Source organism: Sycon ciliatum, chromosome 13 (assembly GCF_964019385.1).
Source record: "Sycon ciliatum chromosome 13, ocSycCili1.1, whole genome shotgun sequence".
Classification (NCBI taxonomy): Eukaryota; Metazoa; Porifera; class Calcarea; order Leucosolenida; family Sycettidae; genus Sycon; species Sycon ciliatum.
The window spans coordinates 20,396,808-20,411,948 of NC_088655.1; the positions used below are offsets into that span (position 1 = coordinate 20,396,808).

Sequence of the window (15,141 nt, forward strand, 5' to 3'; positions counted from 1 at the left end):
CTATGGTATGGCTGGATCAACCAAAAACTGACTCTGTTCGTCCTGGCTACTCTTCAGGGAAATATTTGGTTGTGATTAGTTAGCATCAGAGCTAATGATCCATACATGATATCTTCCTGTGCTAGTTTACCCGGTCGCGGCAGTTGACGTCGGCTCCACTCTCCAGAAATGCAGTGATCGTCTCCAGATCACCTAGTCGTGTTGCAGATAGAAGATCGCCAGACATCTACAAGGGAAAAGGAAATCATCGAAAGTACAGAACAATTTTCAAACCACTTGCATGATCCATATTGTAGTACCGTTATCACATGACTGCTTCAGCTCTTTGCAGACAGACAGACAGACAGACAGCGATTGAGACGTTGACGTAGACGGAGACAAACAGAGGACCAGACACATAAAGAGAGAGAGAGAGAGAGAGAGAGTCAGTCAGTCAGTTAATCAGTGAGATAGACAGACAGACAAACACTCCGGCAAGCAGAAAGAAACGCAGACAAAAGGAAGCCAGACAGACAGAACATTGTGAGACATCACGCTCAACAGCTGACCCTTAGAAAATAGAGAACAGTTACTTACTTTTGGCTAAGGACTCTTGCTAATACTTGTAGGCAAATGTCCAACTTACTAACCTATGCCTATGCAGACAGAGACAGAGACAGAGACAGAGAGAGAGAGAGAGAGAGAGAGAGAGAGAGAGAGAGAGAGAGAGAGAGAGAGAGAGAGAGAGAGAGAGAGAGATAGACAGAGAGAGAGAGAGAGAGAGAGAGAGAGAGAGAGAGAGAGAGAGAGAGAGACAGAGAGAGAGACAGAGAGAGAGAGAGACAGAGAGAGAGAGAGAGAGAGAGAGAGAGAGAGAGAGAGAGAGAGAGAGAGAGAGAGAGAGAGAGAGGGGAGAGAGAGAGAGAGTATGGTAGGAGAGGGAGAGAGAGAGAGTGTCACACAGACAGAAAGCAATTGAGACGTAGACATAGACAGAGACAAAGACAATCACAGAAACAGACACAGAGTAAGTCAGTCAGTCAATCAGTCAGGCAGGCAGAAAAACAGTCAGGAAAGCAGAGAGAGGCAGACAACAGGCAGACAGACAAACAGAGAGAGTATGGTAGGAGAGGGAGAGAGAGAGTGTCACACAGACAGAAAGCAATTGAGACATAGACATAGACAGAGACAAAGACAATCACAGAAACAGACACAGAGTCAGTCAGTAAGTCAATCAGTCAGGCAGACAGAAAAACAGTCAGGAAAGCAGAGAGAGAAGCAGACAACAGGCAGACAGACAAACAGAACATTCAGGGAGAGATAGATAGATAGATAGATAGATAGATAGATAGATAGATAGAATAGGTATTATACAAAAAGCCAGTCAATAGTATTAAAGAGTGAAGTCAACCACAACACAGACAATACCTTCAGACAATCATGACAGTCATGATACAGATGATACAACAAGAGAGAGAGAGAGAGAGAGAGTGAGAGAGAGAGAGAGAGAGAGAGAGAGAGAGATGAGAGAGAGAGAGAGATGAGAGAGAGAGAGAGAGAGAGAGAGAGAGAGAGAGAGAAAGACATATTGACAGAGAAAGACACACAGAGAAACAGAGAGAAAGATAGTGACAGAGACAGGCACAGACACAGAGACAGCAGGATACGGTGAGAGAGGGAGTAAGAGATAGAGACATAGACAGGCAGACAGACAGAGAGAGGAAGGAGAAAGAGGGGGAGAGAGTGAAAGAGATAGTGCGAGAGAGAGAGAGAGAGATATATAGACAGATAGATAGGTTGATAGAGGGAGAGAGGGAGAGAGAGAGAGAGAGAGAGAGAGAGAGTGAGAGGTAGTAGGATAGAGCCAGACACAGGGAGCAGGAGAGGGAGAAAGAGAGAGTCAGACAGACAGCGACAAAGACATAGACAGAGACAAACATAGAGACAGACACAGAGTCAGTCAGTCATTCAGTAAGTCAGTCTATCAGTCAGACAGACGGACAAACAGTCAGGCAGGCAGATATACAAGCAGACAACAGGCAGACAGACAGACAGAACATTGTCAGACATCACGCTCAACAGCTGACCCTTAGGAAAGAGAGAACAGTTACTTACTTCTGGCTAGGGACTCTTGCCAATACTTGTAGCCAAATGTCCAATTTACTAACCAATACCTGTGCATGAACACTAAATAGAGAGATAGACAGCAAAAAAGGGACAGAGAAAGGCAAAGACAGACAGAGCAAGAGTGGAGCAAAAATAGACAGAGACAAAGATAGAGACAGAGACAGACAGAGAGACATACAGGGAGACGAGAGATAGAGAAAGAGCGACACAGACAGAGACAGGCAAAGAAAAAGGAGAGACAGAGAGAGTCAAAGATAGAGACAGAAAGACAAAGAAAGAGAAACAGAGAGAGAGAGAGAGAATGAAAGAGAGAGGGAGAGAGACAGAGAAAGAGAGAAAGAGAGAGGTTGGGAGAGAAAATGAGACAGAGACAGACAGACAGAGAGAGGGAGAGGGAGTGATAGAGTCAGACAGACAGGCAGCGACAGATACATACACAGAGTCATAAACAAACACATGGACAGACAAAGAGACAGATACAGAGTCAGTCAGTCAGTCAATGAGTCCGACAGGCAGACAGTCAATCAGTCAGACAGACAGACAGACAGACAGACAGACAGACAAACAGTCAGTCAAGGACTCTTGCTAGAACTTGTAGCAAATTTTCCAATTTACAAGCCAATGCCTGTGCATTCACACAAGGAAAGGACAAAACTGGGCGCTGCACTTCCGTTTACATGTCTTGCTCTCGTCTTGTTTTTCCCGTTCTCTTATGTCCTTCTCTATTTTTCTTCTCGCGCTTCGTCTGTGCAGACGCTGAGACCACCAAGGTCGGCTGAGCAGCAGGGCCACGCCACCACTTTCCGCATTCATTCGGGATCATAGTGGACTCAGTAAAAAAAAGTAAAAAAACTGGATCCCAGTTGAGATATATCATGGGCCGACGCTTCTTAGACTGCACCTTTCACATGGAACTATACTCATGTAAGGTCTTGTACTCGGGTGGCTTTATTCTCTGAATCATACAGTAGAGAACAGCATGTGTGCTTCAGTCCCTCCCAGGTAGCAAAATAGACCAATCATGGCGATTTAGAGAGTGGCTAGTCAGTGGCGCTTGTGCGTCAATACCCACTACTTACAAAGTACAACTGACGCCCAATGTCAGACAAAAGACAGAGCGAGAATGTGTGTGTGCACGCGCACGTCTGTGTATGTGTGTGCGTGTGTGTGTGCATGCGTGTGTGCGTGCGTGGGTGCGTACGTGTGGGTGTGTGTGGGGGAGGGGGGGGGGTCTGCTCAACATCAATATTGGACCAACGACACAACAGAACAGTGGCCAAGCAATGGCTTAATCCAAAAAAATGATGGTAATTTGTTGACGTCATCCCCCGCTTGGTCCATTCATCAATATAGCTTGTAGTTATACTTTTGCCTAGATGAGACCGCAAGATGCTTGGAGATATTAGCACAAACTGTTCACTATCCACTCCATAACAGCAATTAATTATTCCTGATAAGTCTTGTTTCGCTCTAAAATAAGATGAAGGGAACTCATCAGAGGACAAGCAGTTGTTGATCACCAATGTCAAATCCATAACAAGAAGAAAAAGAGGTACACGGAACATGTGGTGCTAAAATAGGGTAGATGACTGTAATTTATGATAAAATCTGGGTGCGACTTATGCTCCTGTTTGGCATATACTCCGGGAAATACGGAATGTAGAAATAGTGGACTCCAGGAATGTACAGAGCATGCAGTTACTTTTACCATAATGCCTAAAACAAGCTCCCAAGAGTGTGCCTCGCTGCACATGGGATCTCCGACTGCGAGAACTCGCATCATGTGTTTCAGATACGTTGCGTACTACTGTACGTAGAACGTAGAATAGCGTGAGCGCAATCTTACTGTCTGCCATGATCATACTGGGGAGTTGCAAAATCACAGTGATTTTCTGTCAGGGAGTGCTAATCTTATTACTCCGGTGCTCACTAAAATGTGCTGGAAAGGTACAACAGGAACAGCACACCACGTGATGTGAGTTTTCCCCGTCTGAAAACCCTGTAGTAAGTGTATCAGGTGTTGCCCACTCTTGGGAGCTTAACATTTGTTACTCTTCGTGCCATGTGTAGATACATACACAGTGTATGATGTCATTCAACAAACTTTCTGGACTAGATCTAACGTGGTTTTGAGGGACACCGTCTGAATCCAATGGAAACATTTTTCTGAGCTTTGTGAAAACATGAAAAAAAAGTTAGAAACTGATTTGTGTCGCCGCAAACGACTGAATGAATTATATCCACAGTGATCAACCCGTTGGGCGATGACAGTTTGGGCCACGAATAAAACTCACCTAGTTCTTCGACATCCGATGGGACGGCTGCTCAGGTACTAGTACATGTAATCTGACAAATTTTCTGTTGCAGAATGCGATTGCCAGCAACCGTGCTTCCCTACGCACTAGCACGAGTCGTCTGCACGCGTAAATCCTCTTCACTGAGCTGTTCCTAGTGCACGACATCAAAATACAAGTGGTTGTGTGGTGTATTGGATCAAAATACAACCACAAAGAAACGGAAAAAAACATAGACCTACTCTCCTAGGAAAGCGGCAACTAACTTTGGAAATGAAGCATTCACACGATTCATTCCGTTGGGTTGACCAACACATTCTCAAACACAGGTGAACCCATGGCAAGGTGTAACAATGATGGTCAAAATGAAAATTCATTCAATCACTATCCCCTGCATGCAGCGAAGCCAACCGGAACGTAGATTTGAAAGGCAATCGTTGTGTCGCCAAAAAAACTTTCAATGCAGGCATCAGGAGTGTGCTATCGCTTGACATCGACCCACAGCCGAAGGTAGAAAAACGGGGAAGGAAGAACGGCTCGTGCTTACCGCTGTTCAAAGCCAAGCTATGCTAGAGCGCAATACTCCGACTCCAGCTTGATTCACCGAAAGGGGCAACACTACAAAGGGGCGTCGGTATCAAAGCGACATGATGACAACAATGAAGACAAAAGAGAGAAAAACCTCTCTGGTGAATGACTGTGCACCACTACCAGGGGAAATTTTAGGAAGGCGGTCAACTCTTCTCTCTACCTTTTCTATGACCGAGTATGAGGTGCCTCTCGACCAGGGAGTAGTAAAATACTACTCCCTGATACTACTCCCTGCTCTCAACCGCTGCACTTGTCTTGAGTAGCATGGGGGCCTACACTGCTGTAGCCTAGGCTGTAGACTAGGATGTAGTGTAGCATGTATGATCTAGAGACGGTAGAGTAGCATGTAGGATGTAGTGTAGCATGTATGATGTAGTGTAGCATGCATGATGTAGGGTAGGTGATCTAACTGCTTGGTTGCGCTTCGTGTATAAATAGCTAAAACTACTTACAAGTCATTACGCACATCGTTAGCTGGTGTGGAGGGGGGGGGGGGGGGTTGGGTGGAGCTTTGCAAACAGAGAGAGAAGACCTGCGCTAGTCGCCTCATGTAGATGTACTACAGTACTACTGTACTACTGTAGTACTGTAGTACTAGTAGTACTGTAGTACAGTAGTACAGTAGTACTACAGTAGTACTACTAGATCTACATGTAGTAGACCTACCGGTCCCGGAGCTTATGTGTGAATGTACCAGGCGACTCCGTGATCGTGGATATACGTGTAGTTGCAGTAAGTCCAGGACCTGCCGACTGGGACCTACTACCAGTCCACCATTGTACCATCCACGGATCGATTTAGCGCGCTGGTGTCACAAACCAATTGACACTGTGACAGTCTTGTCTGCAGAGCTAGACAACCAGATCACGCGTCCCAAGCAACCAAGTGACAGTCCCGAAAAGGCGCGAGGCTCCCTACCTCCTCCCGCACCTACCCGTCTGCACTCGAGTAGACCCTCTATTCACAACCCGCATCACTGACCTGAGCGAGTATAATGTGATAAACGACAGCAATAACCGTCACAGCATCCACATGCATGTCGCCATCCAAACTGCGACTAGCCAAACAGTGTTGATTCTCACAATGTGAGGTGTGAGATTCACCACTACTGCACTAGGCCTGTGTTCTTGGTCTCGTAAGCTTTGGAAGCTAATGAGACAGTCACAGAGAGGCCTTGTAGACAGTCTACCAAGGTTGAGTATGTGTCATCGCTTGCCGACAGCGAAAAAATCCTACTACAAGTACTTCAACTTGTAAGTACACGCCAGTACTTGTACTTGTCTCCCCCCCCCCCCCCCCCCCCCCCGGCCTCATGCTCTCAGTAGGCACGGGCGGATTGTCCCGGGATAATTATTAGGTGGTTGAAAAATTTGGAGCATAATTTGGCATCCTTTCGAAGGTAGGAGCATAACAACATGTGTGTACCACAGTTCTAGTATGTAAACTACAAAATTGTGTACAATACACCTGATCAGTGCTGGTGGTCTGCATGGTAAAGGGTTCGGAAGTCATGCAGATAATGGTTTCAATCAGGGAGTATTAAGGGCTTTACGACTCCCTGGTTTCAATGGAAAGCAGGGTAGAAATCATGGCAATACATTCTTCAAAGTTCTTTCTCAGAGTCACACTGATACAGTACATGTACATGTAGCAGAAGATGCGAGTGAATCTGTAAACGCCTACTCAGGGCGCGTTCGAATTGTCACTCTTTGCCTTTTCGAGGAATTCCGTTTTTCTGAAGAGGTGGCCTTATTGGCCTCTTCAGAAAAACCAAGCTCCTCGAAACTCATCCGATGGGAAGGTGGATTAGTTTCGAAGAGTTTGGAATAGCTACGTCACGTTGTACGTGGAGATGGTCGATCTGATCGGACGTCATTAGAAATGATAATTCCACTGAAAAACTCTAAAATTATAGAAACCGTTCTAATGGGACACTTCAACTAATGTCTTCATAAAATTTGTTTGAACAGCTGATGAAGACAATTCGAACGCGCCCTTAGTCGGCTGAGGAATAATCCGTCTCTTTATTGGTAAAGAATCAGTTTTATACAGTAAGTAGAATAACAGGTGCTAAGGGCAGCCATGAATAGTAAGTGCACAGAAGTTGCACAAGGTGTGCAACTGATAGGCGTGCACAAGATGTGCAACTGATAGGCGTGCACAAGATGTGCAACTGATAGGCGTGCACAAGATGTGATACTGATAGGCGTGCACAAGATGTGCAACTGATAGGCGGGCACAAGATGTGCAACTGATAGGCGTGCACAAGATGTGCAACTGATAGGCGTGCACAAGATGTGCAACTGATAGGCGGGCACAAGATGTGCAACTGATAAACGCGCACAAGATGTGCAACTGATAGGCGTGCACAAGATGTGCAACTGATAGGCGGGCACAAGATGTGCAACTGATAGGCGCGCACAAGATGTGCAACTGATAGGCGGGCACAAGATGTGCAACTGATAGGCGCGCACAAGATGTGCAACTGATAGGCGTGCACTAGATGTGCAACTGATAGGCGGGCACAAGATGTGCAACTGATAGGCGGGCACAAGATGTGCAACTGATAGGCGTGCACAAGATGTGCAACTGATAGGCGGGCACAAGATGTGCAACTGATAGGCGGGCACAAGATGTGCAACTGATAGGCGGGCACAAGATGTGCAACTGATAGGCGGGCACAAGATGTGCAACTGATAGGCGCGCACAAGATGTGCAACTGATAGGCGGGCACAAGATGTGCAACTGATAGGCGGGCACAAGATGTGCAACTGATAGGCGGGCACAAGATGTGCAACTGATAGGCGGGCACAAGATGTGCAACTGATAGGCGGGCAGATGTGCAACTGATAGGCGTGCACAAGATGTGCAACTGATAGGCGGGCACAAGATGTGCAACTGATAGGCGGGCACAAGATGTGCAACTGATAGGCGGGCACAAGATGTGCAACTGATAGGCGGGCACAAGATGTGCAACTGATAGGCGGGCACAAGATGTGCAACTGATAGGCGGGCACAAGATGTGCAACTGATAGGCGTGCACAAGATGTGCAACTGATAGGCGGGCACAAGATGTGCAACTGATAGGCGGGCACAGGATGTGCAACTGATAGGCGGGCACAAGATGTGCAACTGATAGGCGGGCACAAGATGTGCAACTGATAGGCGGGCACAAGATGTGCAACTGATAGGCGTGCACAAGATGTGCAACTGATAGGCGGGCACAAGATGTGCAACTGATAGGCGGGCACAAGATGTGCAACTGATAGGCGGGCACAAGATGTGCAACTGATAGGCGGGCACAAGATGTGCAACTGATAGGCGGGCACAAGATGTGCAACTGATAGGCGGGCACAAGATGGGCAACTGATAGGCGGGCACAAGATGTGCAACTGATAGGCGGGCACAAGATGTGCAACTGATAGGCGTGCTGTGCACAAGATGTGCAACTGATAGGCGGGCACAAGATGTGCAACTGATAGGCGGGCACAAGATGTGCAACTGATAGGCGGGCACAAGATGTGCATCTGATAGGCGTGCACAAGATGTGCAACTGATAGGCGGGCACAAGATGTGCAACTGATAGGCGGGCACAAGATGTGCAACTGATAGGCGGGCACAAGATGTGCAACTGATAGGCGGGCACAAGATGTGTAACTGATAGGCGGGCACAAGATGTGCAACTGATAGGCGGGCACAAGATGGGCAACTGATAGGCGGGCACAAGATGTGCAACTGATAGGCGGGCACAAGATGTGCAACTGATAGGCGGGCACAAGATGTGCAACTGATAGGCGTGCACAAGCTAAATAGGCGCGTAGATCTACAAGGTGTGCAGTGATAGGTGCGTAAAAGGTGTGCAGTGATAGGTGCGTACAAGCTGTGCAGTGATAGGTGCGTACAAGGTGTGCAGTGATAGGTGCGTACAAGGTGTGCAGTGATAGGTGCGTAAAAGGTGTGCAGTGATATTTATTTATTTATTTATTTATTTCTGCACCTCGTGGCATGTCAAGACAGCCAATTGAATTGAGGAGAGGGTGAGACCAACCACGGAAGAAGAGAAAAAAAGAAAATTAAGAGCACGTACACAAAGTGGGAAGGGATTAGCAACTTACAAAGCAATGGGATGCTCAGCGAGCTATGCAGCGGAAGTGGTGACTGTGACTTTGTTTACTGGGAGATACTGAAGTGCTGTCTGACGAGGGTACGGAATTTGGGCATATCTGGAGCTTGTCTAACACTGGGAGGCAGTTGGAGCCACGTGGAGTAGGAGGAAAAGAAAGGGGAATTTACGAATAGGGTAGACCTAGCTAGGGGGAGACGAACGCAGCTTCGGGTGGTGCCACCTGAATTGAACCAATTAAGGGACTGTAAATGAGCAGATAGGTGCGTACAAGGTGTGCAGTGATAGGCGCGTACAAGGTGTGCAGTGATCTGTGCAGTCTTTGGCACCTATGATCAGGGGATGGCCCACGCCTGGTAAAAAAAACAAAAACAAAAAAAACAATGAGAAGTTGCGTACAAATCGTGTACAAACTAAACAGACTATGGATTCGAACATAACAGAGTGGAAAACCTGAATCCGAGAAAACGATAACATGCAAAATCATGAAAAAGTGGGGGGGGGGGGTACTGAAGCAGAACAGTAGCCAAACACACCACGGATAGTTACCGAAAGCACTCTGCAGCAGCAAGGACCACAGAAGCATCAGAGTCAATGACTCTCTGGCGGGCATCTTGAGACCGTGGCCTGCGGTGACCACGGAGGCTGGCATTGGAGGCACGAACAAGAGAAAAGGAAACCCTTGACCTAATAAAGGCAAGAAGTGAGGAGAAGGGCTCCTTTCTCTTGTCGGCGAGCATAGAGGCGACACGCTTGAAAAAAGCGGAGGCGGACTTGCCGTAGCCGCCGGAAGCGCTGAACACAATGGGAGAAAAAGACGCGTGTTCAACTTCCCGGACGCGTTCTTCGTACACGCGCCTTTTCTCGGCCTCATGCTTCCGGTAGGTGGCTGTGATGGACTGTTGGCGGTTGGAGCGGGCGTGCGGGTTGAATACCCGGATGTCCAGTAATGCCCGTTCGAAACGTCCACCCCAGACACCCGATGCGGCCACATCCAGGCGGGCACCATCCTCGGAGATGGCGGAGCGGTGACGGAAGGTCTCACCGGTTAGCGGCTGGAGATGTGGCTCGACCTGGACATCATGGGCCACTTCACGCAGGAGAGATGCGGTGAGATCCCGAAGGTCATTATGCCGCATGGCGGGGTAGCCACCAGTTGGGCAAGACAGCGCGTGTTCCGGTGAAAACGCTTTGCCGCACACACATTCTGTTGGCAGGCCTGGAGGGGTCCAACCATACCGTAGGCAGAGAGCGTCCCAGAACGCCTGCTTGTGTAGGTTGAAACCATACTGACGAAGGGGCCGACAGGTCAACCAGCTGGAGGCGCCCTTTTCAGCAGCAAGATTCAGGGTGCGCTCTGTGGTGCTGGTGGAGGTGGCAATGACCGAGGCAACCGCTTCCTTCGCCAGGCGCCGGGACTGGGAAACAATCTCTGCCTTCGCTGTGATGGTGGCAGCTGGGACGCCTTCTGCTGACTGATCTTGCTGGAGGATCTTCTGCACGAGAGACTTGGTAATATGCATAGAGTCCTGGAACTGGGAGGCAAGGGAGGATGGGTTGACGATCCCCAGCCCTCCGTCCCTGCACGGTAGGGCCAGCATGGCACGCTCGATGTCTCCTGGCGGGACGCGGTTGATGATGGCAGGGATGAATTTGGTACGGATTCTTTCCTCCAAGGGTGCGAGCAGGTCGGCCGTATTTGGCACTGTCCGGGCGACAAAGGACCACTGATGGCGAACTCCCTGGCCGAAGGCAGCAAATGCCGCTTGTGGTTGGGTGCGGGCGAACTCAGCCAGAACATCCACTTCGCGACACCACTCATCCACCTTGCCTGACACATATGCCGAACAGAATGTTGGTGATCCGAGGACGGCACCTAGGTGGCGACACCCATCCGACCGGATGTCTATGCTGGAGTCCTGGAAGATTTCCCTGGCTCGATCTAAGCACTCGGGCTTCACCAAAAGTATCGACTTTTTGGCGTTGATGTAGTATCCATAGGATGGACCTTCTTCTTCCAGGATGGACCACCACTTATGAAGCCTGGTGAGAGTGCTTGCTGCTGTGGAATCATCTGCGAACCACGCTTGTACGGCTTTGCTAGAGGCAGCACGACGGATGAGAGGCACGGTGCCCAACGCATACATTGCCATTGCGAGCGGATCGCCTTGTGTAGTTCCTTCACAGGAGAGAATGGTCTCGCCACCGACGAACAGCCGGGATGGGGACCGGTACGTATTGACGATGGTGGTGGAGAATTCTGGGCACATATGCTGGATGTTGCGAATGCATACGTTGCGGTTGATACGATTGAACGCATTTGATGCATCGGCTAGGAGCACGGCCTCAGTGTCGTCTTGCGCGAATGCGGATCGCATAGCGTGGATGGCTGCTTCGATGCCGCTCTGTTGACCTGCGCACAGTTGGAGGCACCCTGTGGCTTGCTGAATTGCTGGGCCTACTACCATCAATATGGCCTTGCCGATAACACGTCGGACGACCTCACCAATTCCGATGGGCCGAACTCCGGGTTGCTTGTCTAATGGGATCAGCCTGCAGGCGGTATAGGCCTCAAGGGAGGAAGGGTCGATGGCAGTGGTCGCTATGCGACGGGCACACAGGGCGAGCGCATCGCAGAGAGCATCAGAGGCACTATGGAAGGACGAACAGATTCTTCGCCAGCCATTGGCGTCCATGCCTGAGGGTCCGGCCGCACCGTTGGTATTGAGGACTGATTTCATGATGGCCTCTCTCGTGATGGCTGAGAACATGATGGCATGTGGTTGTTCGGGAGGTATTCCCGGTATAAGCACTGCCTCATGGAGTGGCTCACCCGGAGGGTGCTTGGAGATGAGGACCTCTCGGACTGATTGACCGTCAATGGTGTCGTTTAGGGAGTGCGAGCCCGTGGATGATTCTTGGGAGAGCATTCGAACCGCTGCTCCGGTCTTCCCTGCAGTGATCAGTGATGCGAAGTTGCGTGCGTCATTTCCCTGACTAGCTGGGGTGGGACGGGTGGAGGATTTACCGGCGTCGAGTTGCTCCTGAACTGTTCGGGCTTCCCGTATTAGCTCGTCCACGTTTCCGGCATTCCACAGTGGCAATCGGCGGTTGAGACAGTCCAGGTGTTCTTGCCGGCTGTTGGCTCCGTATGGCTTCTGCAAGATTAGTTGTGTGGCTGTCATGGCTCCCTTGATGGCATAGCCTTCACCTGCACCCTCTTGCCCGAAGCGCCTGAAAAGTTGGGCTAACAGTGACACAAACTGCGCCCCGACGGCTCCGGAGGGCACGAGAAACAGGTTTGGGCGGAAATGCACTACCTCTTCATATGCGGCGGAGAGTACTTGCTGGGTGTCCGCTACGGAAAGGTTCCCCAATTTCAGGTCACAGTTTGCAGGTGTGTACTGTGGGAGTTCATGGGCCCTAGTGTTAGTGTCTGGAGTGGCTCCACTGGTGTTGTTTGAGTGCCCTACATCGCTCTCATCCAGGGTGGCTAGCAACTCGGCATCCAGGGTTTGACTGGACATTACAGTGGGGTGAGCTGCCTGTGTGCTGTGTGTGGCCTCAGTCACCTCAGTGAGTAAGCGTTGGGCACGAGCTGCATTGCTCAGGAGACATGTAGGCTGCGCTGCTGCTGGGGAACACTGGGTGTGTTGTGTGTTGCATGATTGGATTTCTGTACTCTGGGGCGTTGGTGATGGACGCTCGGGGATTGAATCGGTCTGGCTGTCCTCATTTGCTGACCCGTGCAGATGACGATCGAGCAGGTCCCATGCATGTTGTTGGGTGTTCGAAACTACGGTGGATGTACGGCTCGTAGCTTGGTCTTCCGAACGATCAAGCAGGTCCCATGCATGTTGCTGGGAGTTCGAAACTACGGTACTCGTACTACGACTCGTTCCTGCATCTGCTGTCTGGTGGGCAGTCGCGGGGACAGGCCCAGGTGATCTGGGAACGTGACGTGCCGTTTGAACTCCTACGAGTACGGGGCTGCGAAAGGCAGGCGGTGTGCAGTGATAGGCGCGTACAAGGTGTGTAGTGATAGGTGCGTACAAGGTGTGCAGTGATAGGTGCGTAAAAGGTGTGCAGTGATAGGCGCGTACAAGGTGTGTAGTGATAGGTGCGTACAAGGTGTGCAGTGATAGGTGCGTAAAAGGTGTGCAGTGATAGGTGCGTACAAGGTGTGCAGTGATAGGTGCGTACAAGGTGTGCAGTGATAGGTGCGTACAAGGTGTGCAGTGATAGGCGCGTACAAGGTGTGCAGTGATAGGCGCGTAGAAGGTGTGTAGTGATAGGTGCGTACAAGGTGTGCAGTGATAGGTGCGTAAAAGGTGTGCAGTGATAGGCGCGTACAAGGTGTGCAGTGATAGGCGCGTACAAGGTGTGCAGTGATAGGCGCGTACAAGGTGTGTAGTGATAGGTGCGTAAAAGGTGTGCAGTGATAGGAAGGCAGAAGAAGGTGTAACGGTTACACCATCCCCCTCATCTCGATTGTGCAATACGAGTCGTACTAGTAGTAGGGACTTCAGACCATTTTTTCAAATCGGTTTTCTGTGGCTTATGTTTTGCTTTTTGGATAAGTTAGAACTTCCTGAGGAGTTTGGTCTTTAGTTTTTCTAAATCGGACAAAGGAAACTAAAGTTACAAGCAAAATAGTCATCGCCTATCACCGGATTTGTCCGACAAACGTCCCACACATTTTTATTTTATTTATTTATTTATTTATTCAACATCTCCTGGCCCGTCCGAAGACTGCCAATAAACATGAGAGGTCAGGTGATAGCCAACCACGGCAAGCTAAAAGGGAAAAAAAAGAAAAAAAAGAAAGATGCTGTCAGAGAGGGAAAGGAGATAGGGAGAGAAAAAGAAAGGGAGGCACATTAATAATACATGGGATCACTTCGGATGAGACAGTGTGGAAAGCTGGACTGTGAATTTCCTGATATCCTGGCATGTCTTAATGCTAGTAGGCAGGTTAGACCAAAGGGAGTATGCTGAGAAGAAAGGGGATTTCAAAAACAGAGAGGAACTAGCTCGGGGCAGTGATAAGGCATTGCGTGTTGGTCTAGTGGTAACAAACCAGTTGTACTTGGCAATATGTTTCGGGACTTGGGCTAGGAAGATTTTTTGCACAAGGATACAAAGATGCTGCTGATGTCGGGCAAGAAGAGGGTGCGTGGAAGCAAGTTTATAAAGACAAAGGGAGGCAAATGTTTGGTCTTTTCGAAACAGAATTTTCAGAAGCAAGCGTTGATGTACCTCCAGTCTGTGGAGTAAAGTCTGAGACAACCCGCACCAAGCTATATCGCAATAGTCAAATATAGGCAAAATGTACGACTTAAAGAACAATTTTCTGCAGTTATCATCCAAGTGTTGGCAGTGGGGTTGTAGCATACCTAAGGACGCACTCGCACGCTTGCACACAGACTGGACTTGTGGAGACCAGGAGAGTTGGCGGTCGAGAATAACGCCCAGGTGCTTGTGCTCGTTAACAACTTTAATAGGTGTACTATTTAGACCAGGAAAATACAGAAGTTGAGTGGGGGGCGAGGGAGAGAAGAACATGGCCTCGGTTTTGGCGAGGTTAGGCTTCAGTTTCCAGGTTTCCATCCATGTTACTGTAGCGTTGACCCCGGACTGCATGGAGGCCGTGAGGTTGTCTGCCGAGCTGTCGGAGCACATCAGAGCAGTGTCGTCAGCAAAAAGACTTACATTTGGTACAAGGGCTGGCAAGTCATTAACGTACAGTAGAAATAGGAGCGGCCCAAGTATGGACCCCTGGGGTACCCCAGACACGACTAGTAATGGGTCTGATAGGGAGGTAGATACTCTGACAGTCTGGTGGCGGCAGGAAAGATAGGATGAGAGCCATTGCAGGGCTGGACCGTGTACCAAGAAGACGGACTCTAGCTTTGCAAGCAGACCACGATGCCAGACGGTGTCGAAAGCTTTCGCTAGGTCAAAGAACACGATGCCAACATGCCGCCTGAGGTTCCGCTGGGTGTAGATGTCTTGTACTAGACGTGT

General features: G+C 49.4%; 1 protein-coding gene across 3 annotated transcripts in view; it reads right to left on the reverse strand.

Annotated features, from left to right (window-relative positions):
• The window catches only part of LOC135829600 (uncharacterized), a 373,880-nt gene that overhangs the window by 16,733 nt on the left and 342,006 nt on the right, over positions 1–15,141 (reverse strand). The gene's annotated exons all lie outside the window — the stretch shown is intronic.